The sequence below is a fragment of the Podarcis liolepis genome (genome assembly GCF_965112155.1).
Source record: "Podarcis liolepis genome assembly, chromosome: 11".
NCBI classification, from domain to species: domain Eukaryota; kingdom Metazoa; phylum Chordata; class Lepidosauria; order Squamata; family Lacertidae; genus Podarcis; species Podarcis liolepis.
The window spans coordinates 32,204,343-32,222,387 of NC_139565.1; the positions used below are offsets into that span (position 1 = coordinate 32,204,343).

The 18,045-nt window shown below is 41.2% G+C and overlaps 1 long non-coding RNA gene across 5 annotated transcripts in view; it reads right to left on the reverse strand.

Annotated features, from left to right (window-relative positions):
* The window catches only part of LOC310688755, a 133,767-nt gene that overhangs the window by 47,884 nt on the left and 67,838 nt on the right, over positions 1-18,045 (reverse strand). For 3 of the 5 annotated variants that reach the window (XR_014517145.1, XR_014517147.1, XR_014517148.1), the window contains 2 exons: positions 4,181-4,340; positions 2,319-2,428 (listed from right to left, as the gene is read on the reverse strand). This is a non-coding gene — a long non-coding RNA (uncharacterized lncRNA). The remainder of the gene's footprint in view (positions 1-2,318; positions 2,429-4,180; positions 4,341-18,045) is intronic. The other 2 variants (XR_014517146.1, XR_014517144.1) reach the window with 2 other exon arrangements.

An 18,045-nucleotide genomic window follows, 5' to 3' on the forward strand; every position in this document is an offset into this window, starting at 1 on the left:
AGAGTCCCTTTCTCTCAAAATACTAGAACTCAGAGCCATACAATGAAGGTGAATGTTGGAAGATACAGGTTAGACAAAAGAAAGTACTTCACAGAGCATATAGTTAAACTGTGGAATTCAATCCCACTAGAAGTGGTGATGGTCACAAACATGGGTGGTTTTAGGAGAATTAGGCAAATTCATGTTGGATAAGATTATCGGGGCTACTAGCCACAGTCACTATGTTTTACCACCACTGTTAGATGCAGTTTCCCCCTGAATACCAGGTGATGGGTAAAACAATTGGTTTGACACAGTTAAATCCAATTAAAACTCAGTGAAAACCCTGTGATCTGTGGAGCTCCCGAGCCTGTTTTCTGAACTATCACCATCTTAACCAGAAACCCTGGTGTTACATACTCAGGTGCTAGATTTTGCACTGCCATGATGGATATTTATCAAAGGATGGTTTGTGCCACAAACTACGCCTAAACAGAAGGCCCAGAATGCAAGACCTGTGCTCCATCACTCTCCCTCTCTTTTAACTGCTTGTCTTTGTTTTTATCTTTTAAAGTTATGTATGATATAATCACTTTTTAACTACCAGTTTCTATCCCTTACCTGTTTTAAGCCTTATCTGTTCAGTTTATCCGTATGTTTTATCATATGCTTGTCTGTGTCCGAAATAAAGTTTGATACAGGTGCTGGAAATCACAAGTAGGGAGAGGCTGTTCTGCTCATGTCCTCTTGCAGGCTTCCCATAGGCAGTTTACAAAAATATGAAATAAAACATGAAGGTTCTTGATTTTAAAAAACACAGCCTGATTAAAGCAGATATTGAAAAACACTGAAAAGACGATTAAAGTCAGCTAAAAAGAGATAAAACACATGTAACTTCCACATGTCTGAATGGGTTTACCTCACTGCTATTTTTCTAGAAAATGAGGTGCCAGAACTCAGTATGGACATGGTCCTTGTTCTCTTAGAATGGCATTGGCGCCCACCTGAGAGGTGCCGGAACTGAGTTTTGGTGAGTTCTGGCTGAAAACCCTGGTTTGCCAAAACAAATATGTTTTAAGCAAGCACTGAAAAGACTATAGCAAATGTGCTTGTTTGATTTCAACAAATGGGGCTTCAGCCTGATCCAGAAGGACCAAGCAAATGCGCTTGTTTGATTTCAACAAATGGGCCTGATCCAGAAGGACCCTTCTGATGACAACCTTGCAAATATGCTACTTCAACATATCCTGGGCTTTCACTGTTACTCTTGCAGTAGGGCTGCTATTGTATAAGCCATGACACGAGTAGAAAGAAGTGGCCACTTCTACTCTGATTCAGGTTGGCCTGGATATGAGGCTGACCGAAATAGTTACCTCAGGCGGCTGAATCCTATAAGGCAGTGGTGCCCCTGTAGGCCCCTTGCCTGCCCCTGCTGCCGGGGTCACACAGCTTCACAGGCAGCTGCAGCTTCCAGCGAGATCTTGTGAGAGTTCTGAGGAAGATTTTCTCGTAAGATCTCACCAGAAGTCGCTGTGTGTCCCCAGCAAGCAAGGCTTTGGTGGGGGTGGCAGAAGTAGAGGGGCATCTTCCTGTTTTGCCTCAGATAGCAAATGGGACAGGCTGCCCCAACTCTGATAAAAGTAAGAGGAAAGCTTTGAGAATTAACAATTTGAAGTATGCACCAGCATTGGAAACTCACTCCAAGGAACGCTGGATGGGTGCAAAGAACTGGCTACTATCCTGGTTATTGCTACTTAGGCGCCAGGAGAGAGCAGGTCACTGAATCACAACTAGGGGAAAGGAGATATATGCACCAACATAGCCTGAGTGAGGTTGTCTGCTTGTATACACTGCAAAGAATTGGATTAGACTCTTAGGTTGGAGACAGACAAAGCTGAAGATGGCATGAAAGAGTCATCATTGCCCACGGTATGTGAAATCATTCCACTTGTCATTTCTCTTCATAAGTTTTGCCGGATTTTGTACCTATGCATTCAGCTCACAAAAGATACTTGATAGATCCCAACCCACAATATTTAGAATTTAGATCAGAGACAGCAGAAATAGTACCCTTCAGATGTTCTGGACTACAACTCCCATTAGTCCTCACCAGCACCACCAATGTTCAGGGATGCTGGGAGTCGCAGTCCATCATATCTGGAGGGCACCACATTGGCAACCCAATATCTGGATTTCACTAGTGTGAGCTTGCTTTTTATTTATTTGTGTTTGGTACATGTAATAGGAACTGAACAAAAAAGAGAGAGCACCTTTCCAGCTTAACATAGGTTTGGCAGACCCCACCCCCAAACCACAAAAATATAATACATTCTTATTACCTGCATCTTACAGATATATCCAGATGCTTTTCTTTTTACCTTTAACTCCTTACTAAAATCTTCCATATAACTCTGATTTAAGAGGTCGTTTGAGGACACTCTGCATTCCACTGTAATGAAGAGCAATATAGTTTGGAAATGTAACAAAAATGGGAACTCCCCAAAAGGATGTGGAAGTGGAATCAAAAAGTAATGGGGCAGTCAAGAGAGAGGTTTATTGAGCCCTACTGGTCCTCCTTCAGGGAAATTAAGAGAATGAACAAGTCAACATTGAGATGTACTGCTGCTCCTTCCCTTATACTTAGGGCCTGAAATGTCCTGGATTAATAGTGATCTCTTTTGCCTACTCCATTGCTTTTTTGCTTCTACTTCCAGTTAGGATTTTTGTTTGCTTGCTTTAAGCCTCTACAGCACTACATCAGAAATGGAAGTGCAAGGGGTAGGAATTTATGGAGTGTCAATGAGGAAGACCTAATCATTAAAATTCTGAGCATGAAGGTCTGAGAAGGAGCTAAAGAAAACTTTGAGAATAGTAAAGGTTTGGTACATTACAGTAGCAAAAGGGAACTTCTCTCTAGACCTATGCAATATGGTTAGAATATGGTTTCTATTTTCCCCCAACACACACACAAATGTGCATACACATACACACACAGTTGAGCAAAACCTCTTCATTTGAGCTCTTCCGAAGGAGATGCTAATTGGCCTATAAGGAATAATCTCCCTCTGATGCACATGTGTAAATTGGCATTTAGTGAAAATTAATTAATCTAAATACAATGGTAACAACTGGAGGACATGTAATCAGATGTGGGGAGAAAAATAAGGGAAACCAAGCTAGAAAACCAAGATCTTTCCTATATTTGCAGTATTTCATGAGTATAAACCTGTTTGGTTAGAAATCATGACAAAACTTTGTAACAGGAGTCCCAATTAGTGGACCAATATCTTACAGTTTCTGATAATTTTGCATACCCTGTAAAGATGTTGATGTGTCAGATCAACAACCAAGATGAACGGAAGAATTAGGCCAATTTACACCCCACTCCTCACTTTATATTTGGAATGAAGGAGTAGTGCAGACAATCTCGAGAGGGTTTCCCCCCCACCCCACGTGGTGATCCACACTATGAAGATGGGTAATCATGAGAAGTGCAATATATCACCCAGTTTCTCTCTGGTGCTGTAGAACTGGAAGTACGGTATGTTGGGAAAAGGTGTGATTGATTCTCTCTGTGCTGGGAAGCATCACGAAGGAAAGGCAGGATTTGGTTTATTTTTCATTTTTCTAAGGATCAAAGTCCAGGGGCTAATTAGCATGATCATCTGGACTGGGGGGCGGGGAGGGATTTCTGTGGATAAAAATGAAGTGTAAATTTTACCCCCTACAGGCAGCGTGGCAAAATTGTCAAGAGATTGCATCTTCAAGTGGCCACAGTTCAATATGCAGGTATATGTATCCCATCCCCGCATCTTGCGAGAGGGTGGAAATATAGCACCTAGACTTGTAGTGAAGTGCTATGGTGGCCATTTAACCACAAAGGGAATCATTCAAACCACATTCGCTCAAGCCCCACCACCTCATCACTAAAAAGAGCCGTGTGGTTCGGCCTGATGAATTATGCAGCTGATGAGTTTGCTGCTTGTGAGATACATGTCTCCTAAAGCACACATGGCTGTAAATGCACTCAGCTCATGTCTGCCATGGTGGTAGCGTGGGCAGCACATGCATCCTAATCAAATATTGAGTATTTGTCAGAAGATACTCTGTGGACAAGCACATATCTGTGCACATACCTGGCACATGAAGCGGGAATCATGTTTATTCCCATTAGATATCAATCCAAAATTCTTCCACTTACCTGACTGGCTTCTGGGGTTGATTGCCCTCCAGAAAAATACATAACTACACATGAATATTTTTTATTTTATGTTGCCCAAACCTGGTATTCAGGCTGCAGTGGTGTTAAATGCTTGGGTTGAATTCAGCGGCCTGCTTCAGTTTCAGTGGCATAAGGATGTCTGCAAGAGATGAAAACATGATTAATCAGGTGTTTACATTTATGGGTATTGAAGATGACTTTTGTTTGTTGTTGTGAACAATCTCTAATCTGTTTAAAACTTAAAGAAATTGTGAATGGTTTTCTCTCACACACCAAACTGGCTGTCTCAGAATAAAAGCATAAGAAGAGCTGGATCAGGCCAAAGGTCCTTGTCCATGGGAAGCCATAATAATAAATAAATAATAATATTTTTATTATTTATATGCCGCCCATCTGACTGGGTTGCTCCAGCCACTCTGGGAGGCTTCCAACAAATTAAAACACAGTAAGACATCAAACATAAAAAATTTCCCTATACAGGGCTACCTTCAGATGTCTTCTAAAAGTCAGATACAGTGGTGCCTCTAGTTGCGATCCATTCTGGGGCGCCGTTCGCCAGTGGCGTAGCGTGGGGGGTGCCAGGGGTGCCGGCCGCACCGGGCGCAACATTTGGGGGGCGCGTTTGGCCGGCCCTCCTGGAGGAAGCAGGAACCCCACTGTCCTCGGACCTCCTCCGAAGCCTGGCGGTGGGGCGGAGAGACCTTCTCCCCGCGCCAGCCTTCAGAAGGCTGCTCCAAAGCCTGGCAGTGGGGCGGAGAGACCTCCTCCTGCCGCCAGGCTTCGGAAGGCTGCTCCAAAGCCTGGCGGTGGGGCGGAGAGACCTTCTCCCCGCGCCAGCCTTCGGATGGCTGTCCTGAAGACTTGTGGTGGGAGCAGTGGCGTAGCGTGGGGGGGTGCAGGGGGGCCTGCTGCACCTGGCGCAACATCTGGGGGGGGCACGGAAGAGACTCGATAGGGGCGCAAATTACTTGCCTTGCCCCGGGTTAGGGGGCGCAAATTACTTGCCTTGCCCCGGGTGCTGAGAACCCACGCTACGCCACTGCCGTTCGCACCCCAAAAAGTCTGCAACTAGAGCAGCGCTTCTGCACAAGCGCAGAGCACGATAGAGCACTTTTGTGCATGTGCAAAGTGTGCAGAATGCTTTGCTGCGTTCGCAACCCGAAAAGCCGCAACGTGAAGCAAACGCAACAAGAGGTATGACTGTAGTTGTTTCCTTGACATCTGATGGGAGGGCGTTCCACAGGGTGAACACAACTACTGAGAAGGCTCTTTGCCTGGTTCCCTGCAACCTCACTTCTCACAGTAAAGGAACCGCTAGAAGGCCCTTGGAGCTAGACCTCAGTCTCCAGGCTGAACAATGGTGGTAGAGACGTTCCTTCAGGTACACAGAGCCAAAGTCGTTTAAGGCTTTAAAAGTCAGCACCAACACTTTAAATTATGCTCGGAAATGTACTGGGAACCAATGTAGATCCTTTAAAAACCAGTGTCCTGGCAGCTGCTCCCAGTCACCAGTCTGGCAGCTGCATTTTGAATTAGTTTCTAAGTCACCTTCAAACATAGAGCACATCACAGTAGTCCAAGCGGAAGATAACCAGAGCATGTACCACTCTGGTGAGCCAGCAAGCAGGACTGGGTGCAACAGCGTTCTCCCAACTCATGATTCCCAGAACTTAACTTCAGGAGGCTTCTGACAATGGAGGCAGAAACATACCCATCATGATTGTTATTGTTTATCCAGTTTACATCCCACCCGTCCTTCTGAAGGTGTCCAGGGTGGCAAGGCCTCATAGTCACTGATAGTCGTATCCTCCATAAATTTGTCTAATTCTCTTTCAAAGGCATCCTAGGTGGTGGCCATCACTCTATTAAATACATCGAATGTCTTTTCAAACACTAAATGTAGACGAAGCATGTATTCATTGCAACACACACAATCTAGACTATATTTCCCTTGATCATATCCGGAGAACAATGTCAAAATGTAGCACAACAACAACGCACCCATAAGCAAATGATGATTGCCCAAACACTCCCAAGAAAAAAAAATTGGTCCTAATTATAATCACCATAGATAATTGGTAGGCAATAAGGACAAGCACAATAGTTCATTACGGCTTATCCTCAATTAGTTGACGACTGTATTTCTCAGCATACATAATGTAATTTGGAAGGAAGGTGTGTCTATTTCTAGACAACGAGGAACAAAAAAACTGCGAGAGTCTTCTTTCCTCCAGAATTTATTATTTAGGTAGAGGACAGGTGCATTTTTAGGTAGCTTAGGCTTGTTTAGGTAAGGCACAGGAACATTTTTGCAAGGAACTGGACAAGAGAAGAATTAACACATTTTTTGCACAATCTGAAAAATAAGGCACATGAAGCTTGCACAACCACCTCCCCACACCTTGATAATTATTAATAGAAACCTAGCATGCTGTATCTTCCTTTGAAAAGTCAAATCAAATTAAAATACAATTAGCATTATAATTCAGCCAGTTCATCCTGAGTGGCATTTTAAGAAATTAAAGCTCTGTAGCTGGTATGCTATATTTATAAAAAATTTGCTTAGGAAACTGTGTCAAAGAGAACCACTGCAGTTTCGGCACTAGAAGCTTCAAAACCTGCCATTGCTCTATGCATCTTTTTGTTGTTAAGAGCCAAATGCAATTACAAGTGGTTTCAACCTTCACATTTAGCTCATAACCAAAATATTTATTAATGATGCGCATTCCACAGAAAAAGTATTGCTGGATGGAAGTATTGCAACAGGCATTGAACGAAATCAAAGGTGAACACCGATAGATGTCACATGAGGAAAGTAAATAAACAGAGGCAAAAAGAAACAGAGTAAACAGAGTAAAAAAAAAGCATATAGATCAATCAAAAAAATCAATACAGTCATAAACATATGGTGAAAAGATAATTAATTCTTTTCTTTTGTATGTGTTCCTCTCAAAAGCATCTTGCTTTGTATGCAGCTCTTTCATGTCTCATCACACTTCTTTTTATCACTGCAGTATTTTCTATCCTTCCAAAGATTTTTATCTGTCAGATGTTTTTTGATACTAATATTTTAAACATGCAGCATGTTAGTAGCAGCAAAAGTCTTAATATACTTTCTGCATGGATATCATGAATCACCTCATTGATGAGTGCATATTTGAAGGGTTTCTAACCATCAAACATCAAAACATTTTAGCTATTAGAAAGGTGACACATATTTTTCTTTGAATGCTGGACTACTTTGCTTCATTTTCTTAATTTTTATAACTGTGCTGCTGACTACTGGGGAAAGCTTTTTATATGCTCCCCCTCCCTGGCTCTCTGTGTGCTGTTCTTTCAAATAAGTCTATTAATAATAAATACCCCAAAAGCCCTTATCTTTACATACTAGGAACAGAATTAATATTGGTATCATTATTATCTGAACAATTATTTCATTCTGCACTAATGGCTAATTTGAGAAGTATCACTTCAGAACATTTTGTTGAATCTAGCCATCACTTATTATCATGGCATAATACAATGTCTATTTGGAAATGGATTGTTTAAATCAGTATTTTTCCCCCTCACATTGTAAACTATGCTCAGGAATTACCTCTGACAGAGAACTGCTGTAATTTCTGATACACACGTAAGAGTGAAAAATATGGAAAAGACCTTTACAGCTCAAGTCTATAGCTTGAGAAACAGCACATTCAGATTAAAAGCACTGGCATTGACTTTGGTATGATGTAAGAACTTTTTTTTTTTTGCTTTATTATGTTATTTGCACCTACAGTTTGAAAGGCATTGTGATAATAAGGGGGGGGGTGTCCTCCACTCACCGTAAATTAACACCCAATGTTATCATGAAGAGCTCCTCTAAGCTAACATATTCAAGCAAGACCAAACTGATTGTCACATAGTGAATACTGATGTCTACAATAAATAGCCTTGAAACACAATTGGTCTAACATCAAATATTATCTAGGTCTAACATCAAATATTATTCTGCCTTTCTGAACCACATATATTTTTGTAGTTTTAAAAATGCTTTGTACTTCTTTTGAACTCAGCAACAGGTGTTACGAATATTTCAAATTTCCCTTCCTTCAAATTTGACTTGAATTTTCCACCTATAAGATTGTGGGCACAGCTTCTTGCAGTTACTGTTGCAAGATGTTGACACGGCTGTAACTGGTGATGCTGGCACAAATGTAAATTTGTTCCTTATATAATAGTTTAATGGTAAGTAAATAGTTTTATTTATTTATTAAGTGCCTGCATAGGGAAAAAAGCACTGGGAGGTTAGCTGGATTTAGTGCCCATTGAAGAAATTGCAATTCTCTGATTCAGTCTACTATTGTTGGTTTTAGTTTAGCTCCCTCTCAATCAATATCGAACAGGGCATGATTTAATACGGTTTTATAATCTCCCAAAAAATGAGGGGAGGGGGTTAAAGGAGAGAGGAGGGCAGTTGTGTTATTGTCATTCATCAAAGGGGCCCTTTCACATTTCTTTGCTTTCACCTGCTGAGACCCATTTGGTCTCTTTCAAAGAGAATGCAATGACAAAATGAATGAAAAATGCAAGAATAAGAGTCCCTTTTTCTATCCAATAGTATAATCAATGGGTACTTGTTATCCCTATTGTATTTCACAGAGGTAGTTGTAAGACAATTAAATCTCGCTTCTCAGGCAAATAATTTTGGTAGTTAACCTGAAATAGCCAACAATATTGAAGAGAATGAATGCATGTGAAGCAGTGATGTAATGGGATACTGCTTTGCCAGGGATTTATTTTTTTTAAAAAAACCAATTCTTTACAGCTTCACTAAACTACAGTATATGTGAACTGTAATTACTGACTGATACCATCCAAATGGAAGACAGAGAGAAGTGGAATGTTCCAGCAGATGACAAAAAAGGTGAACAATTGTGATACCGTCTTTAAAATACAGAAAAGTAAAAGAAAGAGAACAAGCGCTAAAGCAGCACAATATTGTATTATCTCTGAAATCTAACTGTATCTTAATAAACAGGAAATGTTTACATAGTTACCAACTATGGTGTAACAACTAATTTTGTTTTAATTCCTTTTGCACCAACCTACATTTGCACATTAATCTTTCCCTCTTCTGACTGAATTGCTTACATGTCGAAAGAAAGATTGTAATGGGTTGGAGCAACAGAACACTTGTTTTATATATTTTTTGTTATTTATACAACCTCTTTTGGAAGGTGCTCAAAGCCCTTTCCTGATCTCAATGAGTTAGAATTTACTTCACCGCCTAACATATCTATAAACCTAAATAAGCTTATACCTCTGTTGAGATTTCTGTTCCATCGGTCTCTGTACAATGAAATACTCTAGCTATTCTTTCCCTCTGGTTTTAGTGAAACTGGTCTCAGCCCTTAACTATTTAATTCAGGCACAGTCTAGATAATTTAACCCCTATTGAATGACAATGAACAAATCTTCTGGTTCTGTCTTAATAAGTGGCTCCTGCACATTCTTGGGCCTCTTTCTTTTGTCACGAGACTTATCCATGCACTTGATCAACCTCACATATGAGTGGGTAGCTCATAGATCAAAGATGCAGCAGTTTCCCTGATCTTCAGAATATGTTTCAGAAATTTAGAGAGTATGTCCCCAATATAATTGGTGAATGTGGTGCTTCAGCATACAGTACACCAAAGCATGACATAATGTGATGTTGGGCAAGCACTGCAGTGATATTACAGTGGCTTTGAAAGGAGAGAAGACAGTGTACATTTTAGAAGCCCAAGCAGAAAATTCAGATCGCTGGAAGCATGGCACACACATGGTTGCTTCAAGGTTCATAATGTGCTGAATCCTGGGTTCAGGGAAGGGAGTCTGATCAAATGGAGGCTTCCTCTGGCAGATATTGGATATTGGTGAGACTTCAGCTCTGATCCCATGACTCTCTGCTTCTTAATAGTAGGGCATTGATTACAGTGGAACTTTAAAATCTAAAATTATGGCTTAAGTTATTACAGACCTGGATGCTGGTCCCATTGAAATCAACAAGACTAATGATCCTTTACTGACACTTGCAAAGAAAACCACAAAATGCTCTATTCCATCTCCTGAACCAATGTAAGGTCATGAACTATCACATTAAAGTCACTGCTACTGGCATTTGATTCCAACTTTGATAGACAATTGGTAAATATCCACTCTAGGAGGATAGCTGTTTGCATGAATCACTCTTTCGGTATAACTAGTAGCAGATTGAGTTGAAAGTTATGAGATAGATCCACTGTATTTGTACACCCCCAAAAGTTGCTTGGGGTGCTTTTTTAAAGCCTCCTGAATTCAATGTGACACATGTGCCTGCACACATACATACATACATACATACATACACCCTTCCCAGATGGTTGGAGCAGTCCTCAGTGACAGTGCCAAGAACAATGTTGGGGCAGGTAGGAGATTAAATCCAGGCCTCTGTTCCTCCTTCCATCAGTTGATGGAGCTGTTAAAGGTGACATTGTTGACCTTCCATTTAGAAATTACATGCATGGAGATCTCTGCACACAGAAACATCTGTAAGGATCTGTGGATCAGGACCTCTGTTTTTGTTTTTTTAAAGCACAAAATGTGAGGAAAAAGTCATTATTTTTTCATCAGAGGCAACGAGAACACTGTGATGAAGGGAGTTCTTTTTTTAAAAAAAAAGTACAAAGAAACATCAGTTGCACAGTAAATAATGTGCCTGGGATTGTGGCCTCCAATGGTGCTCACGGATATTTGTTAAGAATAGCCTTCTGCACCATACAGCACTGTCATGATGGATCGAGACGTGCTATGGTCTCAGTTTCATTCATCCCAACACTGGCTTTGAGTCCATGTCAGATTCTGTACCCTTCAACAAAAAATGATTGGCAGATTGTTTCAGACTGAGGCGTAGGGGACCAAGTGCTGTTGTTAGTCAAATTCTACTGTTAATTCAGTGCAGAGAAGCAAATGGGAAGAAGGATAATAGACCTTCCTTCATGTTGTGCAGCATTTCTGGCTGATACAATTGGCCCTCCAGAAAGGAACACAGTTTCTGGAGCTGCTATTGTTTTGTACAGGGAATAAATTGCATTCTTTCTGGCATTCTCCCTCTCCCTCTACCCTCCCGCCTTCTTTCATCAGCACTGTAGGGGGAAGGTAGAATTCACAAAACTAGCCCCTCATTTAGTTTTTTCCCTTTCATCTTTTCCGCCTCCGTTATCTTTTATTTATTTTCTCTTATTGTTTATTTATTATGAGATTTCTGATAACTGCCCCTTTGTCAATTAGATATCAGGGAGGTGTACAAAATGAGACCGAAGATGGTTATACAACCGTAAATAACAGCCATGAAACTGAACAGCAAACAAGCAGTCAAAACAACTTTCAGAGGCAGTAAAGAGAGACTATGCAGCTAATACACCCAGAGGACAAACAGACAAGTTTTGACCTGGCATCAAAAAAAGAACAAACTTTGCTGTACTTAATGCCTAACACATTTCTTAGAGTTTGGAAAATCAATCTATAATCTATCTAAGTATTTATTGTTTTCTTATTTTCACAATCCCGTTCATATCTCTTTTGGCACTGTTTTAATAGTTTCCCCGCATATTTGTAATATTGTTTATTTAGTTATTGTTATATCTATCACCTATCTCTATCTATCTATCTATCTATCTATCTATCTATCTATCTATCATCTATCTATCTATCTGTCATCTATCTATCATCTATGCATGCCAACACTTTTTGGAACTGAGTCCAATATTCCTAATCAGATGTCCCACATTCAGAAAATTAGAAATCCTTGTTGCTGGCTACTTTGTCAGAGAGTAGGCATAGAGACACTCTGACAAAGACAAGAGCCAGACTAGATTTAATGGCCAGTTTCGTGAGTTTAAATAAGGAATTCCCTGCTTACATGGAAAGAGCTTGCCACTGCTTACATCCCTGTAATCTCCCTGCTTCCAAGTGCTTTCCCTTCACCCTCCCTGCACGGAAGCCATTTCTGGTATTGGAGATCAGTGAAGGAGGAAAGTTGTGGGAAGATCTCCGCATGCATCAGACATGCACCTCTTTGCTTTCTAAACTCAGATACCTCCCCTAGGCTCCTCCTCCTTTGTGACCAGTGTAGTTCTGTGTTTAAATGCAGTAAATTCCTGCATTTAACATTTAGTTTGGCCCTAGCTAACCCCAAATAAGGTTCCCTACTGACAAAACAGTACAAGTCTGCCAATAAAATCTAAAGCAAATATACTGATAGTCTCAAAACTATCAGGATGCTTTGATTTTAAGCAGACAGACTTGGAAAGAAATCCCCTTGGCTTCAGTGGGATTTGTTTGTAGGCTCACAGCTTAAAGATGCAATCCTGCACCCAGGTAGGCACATTCAAGGTCACTTTACCTGCCATTCCCAATTTATGAATAGAGGGGGAGAAGCATGCATACTGTCTCATTTAAAGTATGATTGCCGTGACTACACAGGGTGATATGTTAGTCGGGATACACTAGCTGTGTATTTTTCAGAAATTCAGATGGCATACCTATTTATTTCTGCATGGAAATTATTTCCATTCAGTGGGAGAAATGTCCTATCACTCCCACTGAAGTAGATGGTCGCAGTCCAGGTGTGTAGGTGGAAGACCACACCGGGGAGGCATATGTAAGCTGCACTGAGCTCTTTAGATGAAGAGTGTGGCGCAAGCTTAACAAATAAATGCAGCCAGAGTTAACGATGCACTCACCTGCACTTCCATTTGCTCCACTACTTTCCCCTGGGAAAACCAGCTGAATCAGAACAAATGGCAAGAGGGTTTTCTGAGGATTGGCGTTCGCTCGAATTTACCACTAAAGGGTGGGGGAATGCAGCAGACCAAAGGCAAAATTGAAACTGCTTGGGCCTATGGCCAGAAGTCACAAAACAAGCAGAAAGCTGCTTGGAACCGTGCTTTCTAGGTATGGCACAAGCAGAAGTGTATATGAGCCCTATGTCTAAATCTCAGTGGAGTTCGTGCTTCTCAGTGCTCTCCATTCATGGGAAGTTCTTTGATTCAGCAGAGACTTCCATGAATGAAAGGGGAAGGGCTATGATTTCCTCAAGTTCGCTTTTCTTCTAAAGCTTTCCAAGCCACCCCTATGATATTTTGGAAAGTCTACTCTACAACAGACGGAGAAGGTCACCAGAGATTGCAGAAGGAAAGGGAATCAGTAAATAAATGACTTACTTCCCCTACTTCTGCTCTTGGAAACTTCTGCTAGATTAAAGAGCAATCCCTGGGTGGAAATGGAGCATTAGTTACAGACCTGAGTATTCTAAACCTATGGCTTACAATGGGATTTGGTTTCAACTACCTACTCATTGAATGGTGCCCAGTGACAGGTCACACTTGGCATGTATGTTGTCAACAATGGCTTGTGAAATAAATCTATTAAGCCTTGTTGTCAGGTAAAATTGGATCATCCAAGGTGATAAAGATCCATGGAATTTCTTCAAGAAAAAAAAAGAACTAGTTCATAATCTGGCATGGTCAGATTTTAGGGGTTGCATGGGAAACTTCCCTGTGGAGAGCTGTACTCACAAAAGCTCACCTTTTCACCCTCCTAAATGCATTTGAAATCAGGGTTCCAGAGCACTTGCTATTTGGCCCGGGGAAGAGAGGTGCAATCTCACTGACCACTTCATGTGCTGCATGGATGTACTATTGCAGATGGATTTAATCACCAGCTATTATGTTAAAAAAAATGGGGGGGGGGGAGTTGACTTATGGAAAAGACTTCTGGAACTTTGGTTAGTGAAAGAATGAAGGGCTGGGGGAGATTACATTAATTGCCTTGCCTAAGATGACCTACTAAGCAAACCTAGGGCTATCTGGTGTCAAAATGAGGCCACCCCTCCATCATTTACAATGCCCCCCATTGTTTTACCTTTTTCTGAATCAGGATTATCTGCTATGAACTCATTCTGCGCGTTTAACAATTTTTACCACAGATGTGTTTTCTGGTTTCGGCCAAGTTGCTTTCAGTCCCTCTACATACAGAGCAGAAGGTAACTGGTTGCTTCTTCCAGTGTTATTTTGTAGGCCTCAGTTGAGTTCAGCAAGCTGATTTGAATTGGTCAGCTTGCTGTTCTCTGTGGACTTGCCAAAGAAATAATGGGTATGCATGTTTAGCTCTTTGGAAACTTTCTTAAGAACTACAGTTATAGAAAAAAATCTTATTTAAACTTTTATCTCTGTTCCTTGAGAAAGCATTGCTTATGTAAAGGAATTCTGGAGAGGTCTGGCAGCAACCAAGCTAGGGAAGCTTTGGTTGGCTGGTGAGAGTTGTGGGGCAGTCAAGCCTTGAGCACAGACTCTTTTATGAGGGAAATTGCCACTGCTGACATCTGTAGCTTTCAGCTCAATCTACAGTACAATCCACCAAGTGTGTTGAATCCAAACCACTTTCTTCCCAAAGAAGCCTCCTCCTGAAATATTAAATAGCTGCCTTTTAGTGTGGTGTCAGTAACGTTCAACATCAGGTCCAGAATTAAGGGTTGACATTGTTGGGCATCTGCTGAGACCCACACCTAGATGTGGGGCTCACTGCTGGTCACCAGGAGCTCCCTGGTCTTGGTGCTATTTAAAAATAGTGGAGAATTCAAACAGCTTTGGAAACAGCACTGGAACAGCATCAGTTAATGTGTTCATTCCCAACCCAGAGCAGAAATCTGGCAAGTGAATGTGATGGGTCTTTACTTCCATTGGTTTTTAAAAGTTCATAAGTGTAATGTGAGTGATGGCATTCCTGACCCCCTTTCCTTGATGTTCCCTTCCATTGAATTGAATGGTGTGGCCTCACATAATGGTCACATATAAATAATTGCATTAGGTTTGGCATCAGCAGACAGCAAGCCGAACAATGTTTTCGCAGAAGCCGAAGTACATTGGGCTGGAAACAGCGCTGCTTGTGGCAAATGCAAGATGCATTCATACAACCCCAGTGTTCCTCCTCTTGCCTTGGCTACTTACTGACCTACTTTTCTTCCTTTGTAAAGGAGAAGTAGCAGCAGGTAACATTGCCTGTTTGCTTGCCTAAACTCAGCCTCTTAGTGGTGAGGGACAAGCAGACAGAGCATCTTGCCCAAGAATTCTCCACCACAAACACACACATGGGTCAAAACTGATCTAGATCAGAAACAAACCCTCCAGATACTGCTGCATTACACCTCCCATCATTCCTGGCCATTGGCCATGCCAGCTGATGCTGAGTTCAGCAACATCTAGAAGCCACAGTATCCTGATCCCTAGTCTAGGTGATTCATGGATCTGGATTAGGCTGCTGCATATGAGGCTGAGTATTCATACCTCCTATGCTGATATCTACCCCTTGTCTTAATTATTTGTTTTCTTTGATTTGGGGGGGGGGGAAACGGGGGTGGGGGGAATCCCAAATTTTGAGCACACCCAATGTATTGTTTAGAATCACAATTGGGTGAAATTAACAGTGTCTGCTTCATTCTAAAATGAACCAGAGGAGAATTAGTTCAGATTCCTAGGTGGGTTAGAAAGCAGCATGCAGATATTAACTACCCTTAAATAGAGATGCATTTTTAAAACCTCTTAGATTGTAAGAAATACATATGATACCAGTTCAAAAAAGTATAAAATGTATTATGCAGTCTCTGTATAAACACAACGATATCAGTAGCACAGGGAAATAAATTATGCTGCTCACTTTCCCAGGGTGTAATATCTTTTCTGAGCATATGTAAATTTGCTTTAAGAGGTTTAAAAGGAGTTTCTTAAAATATACTCCAAACTACAACAGATTTGTCATTCATGCACTGCTGAGCATAGAGGCTTAATTTTACTTTTTTTGCTATTATTTTAAATCAAGGCACTTATCCAAAAGATCAAAACAGCTTTTAAATGGACATTTTTGTGATGGGGGAAATGATAATATGTGTAGGAATATGGTAATTTTCCTACTGTGGAAGTAAAGATAGGTACCATGAACATAAACCTGCACCAGGAAAAATTAATCCTTCCTGCAATCTAAATAACATTGCCCAGTGAACAGAAGGGCTAAATTTGTCTCCATCAGCCGATATTGGGACTTGCCAGTATAGAAATATGCTGAGAACGCTCAGTTTCTATCTGAAAATTCAGATGAGGACTGTAATAAACAGAAAGGGTCCAAATGTAGTATTTGAAAGGAAAGGTGAAAAAAACCCCACAGTTATTGACTGTGACTCTGCAAACCAAGTTAGAAACATAGCCCCATACTCAGCAATGGAAGACTGAGCAAACTCATCTGTGGACTGGCTGTATTGTTGACCAGTGCTATGTTCCGTGTGTCTTTTTTGACAAGTTGTCTGTCGACAATCTGGTTGTCAAAATATATGGAATTAAGCCGATCTAGCCCTTTGGGGAAAGGGCACGCACCAACCTTAAAGTTTCAACTGAAATGGATTGGGAATTGACCAGTTTGGAAATGATAATTTTGAACTGGGCTGTCATTTTCTCATCCTTCACAATCTAACCCTTAACGAAGAAGAAAAAAATAATCAGTGGCAGGAAGAAAAATGTGTGCATGTGTGTGTGTGATTTCTCTGCATGCATATGCAAAATAGGCCATTGTGAGGAATGGCAAAATACATCATAACTTTATTTATCTGTTTCCAACACAGAATAATGTTAAGGAAAACCCGAACTATTTACTAAGCAAGGTGGCATAATGATGTTTACCCAATTAATTGTCTTAGTTCAAAGCTAATCCTATTTTTATGCTGGGCGGGGGCGACAATTGTGTGTGCTCAAATCAGGCACAAGAAGGACCCCCCCCCCCAAAAAGCAGGTGAATCATATGTGACTAAACAGGGCTGGGATAGCAAATATACACAAATGGTTTACCATGTGGCACTGCAGGGATGTCCCAGGGCAGTGCTCTCCCGCCATCTAGTGGAGACAGGGAGTCAAGGAAGCTTCCTAAATCCTTGAAGTCCACAAAATGCACTCAGCGCTGAGCCTAGTCAGCACTCTGGGGTGATTTGAATTTGTTGTTATGAAAAGCTGCCATAATCTTTTCCACCATGTGTGTGACCAGACAGCAATGAGTTTAATACTGTTGTAGAATAATCCTATCCCTGTCTACTCGAAAGTAACTGCTATTTTGTGCAATGGCTCCCAGCAAAGTGGGCTTGAGCCTTAGTTAAGCGTTTTAGCTTCCATCTACATCAGAAACACATTTGAATGTGTCTACACATATTTATAAATGTACATAGATGTTGCCTAGGTACAGGTGTAATATTGCCCAACCCTCTTCCTGCTCTGTGTTCTCAGCCTTCCTCGACACTTTAAAGCACACTGTGAGAGAATTTTATTCCTAAGTGTACAAATAAGCATTTGAATCGCAACAAACACACATATCTTTATTTCTCCTTTCTCACAGACTGTGAGGCAACAGATTGCCACAGATCAGTTGAGTAACTATACCTTAGATTCCAGCCAACTGGCACCCTATTTTAAATTCCAGCCAATTGCAATCCAAGTGTATATTTCAGTGTTACGTATTTACTTGGCTATCCATTCATTAATTTATTCATAAAGGTAAAGGGACCCCTGACCATTAGGTCCAGTCGTGACCAACTCTGGGGTTGCGGTGCTCATCTCGCTTTATTGGCCAAGGGAGACGGCTTACAGTTTCTGGGTCATGTGGCCAGCATGACTAAGCCACTTCTGGTGAACCAGAGCAGCGCACGGAAACACCGTTTACCTTCCCGCCAGAGTGGTACCTATTTATCTACTTGGACTTTGATGTGCTTTCGAACTGCTAGGTTGGCAGGAGCAGGGACCGAGCAACGA